This window comes from Sinocyclocheilus grahami, unplaced genomic scaffold, assembly GCF_001515645.1.
Source record: "Sinocyclocheilus grahami isolate Dianchi unplaced genomic scaffold, SAMN03320097.WGS_v1.1 scaffold1578.1, whole genome shotgun sequence".
In the NCBI taxonomy this organism is placed as follows: domain Eukaryota; kingdom Metazoa; phylum Chordata; class Actinopteri; order Cypriniformes; family Cyprinidae; genus Sinocyclocheilus; species Sinocyclocheilus grahami.
In genome coordinates this window covers 217,452-218,497 of record NW_015506757.1, presented here as the reverse complement: position 1 = coordinate 218,497, position 1,046 = coordinate 217,452, and positions in this window count along the sequence as shown.

Below are 1,046 nucleotides of genomic sequence, written 5' to 3'. Positions count from 1 at the left end.
CTTCCTTTGGGTTCCTGCTCATGTAGGGGTGGAAGGAAATGAGATTGTAGATATTCTGGCAATAGGAGCAATAAAGCATGAAACAGTTGATATACAAATACCGTTATGTAGAACAGAAATCAAAACCATTATTAAAGGACATACAAGCAAAATATGGCAAGAATACTGGGACATAACTGATACTGGATGACATCTGTATAACATACAAAAACAAGTAGGCTTAAATAGTATTAGGCAGAGCGGGAATCCAAAGGAAGGAAAGATAATTACCCTGTTGAAAAAAACAGCATATGCTGGTTAGGTATGTTTTGACGCTGGGTTGCTGGTTTAAGCTGGTCCTTTTGCTGGTTTGTGCTGGTCCTTTGCTGGTTTAAGCTGGTCCTTTTGCTGGTTTGTGCTGGTTTATGCTGGTAACTTGCTTAATATGGTATGCTTAAAGGACCAGCACAAACCAGCAAAAGACCAGCTTAAACCAGCATCCCAGCATCAAAACATACCTAACCAGCGTATGCTGGTTTTAGAATAGGTCATGCTTGTTTAAATTTTACATTACAGAGAATAGGAAAACAGCCTGTCAAGTTCAAAACACACCATGATCTTGTTCTTCATTTTGTGGTTAGGAGTGTGTTGCTACTTACACATATCCCCCCAAAAATAAAAAAAATAAAGCAAATTCCTTCGTGTTCCCAGCTAAACGTCTGGAGGTGAATTGTGCATTTATGTAAAGTTTAGAGGTGTACCTGAGTGTATTGCTAGGTTAAATTATACATTTAAAGAGGTAAAAATGTGTGTTACATTTGTGCAGATAGGAAACTGAACAGTAGCCCATATTTTACAGACTAAAACGAGTATGTGGTCTTATGGGTGTTTTCACACCTAGTTTGTCTGACCACTCACAGTGGTCTTGATATAATGTGTATTTGAACACCACAAATTTGACCCTGGACCACAAAACCAGTCATAAGGGTCAAACATCATCTGAAAGCTGAGTAAATAAGATTTCCATTGATGTATGGTTTATTAGGATCAGACAATATTTGGCTGAG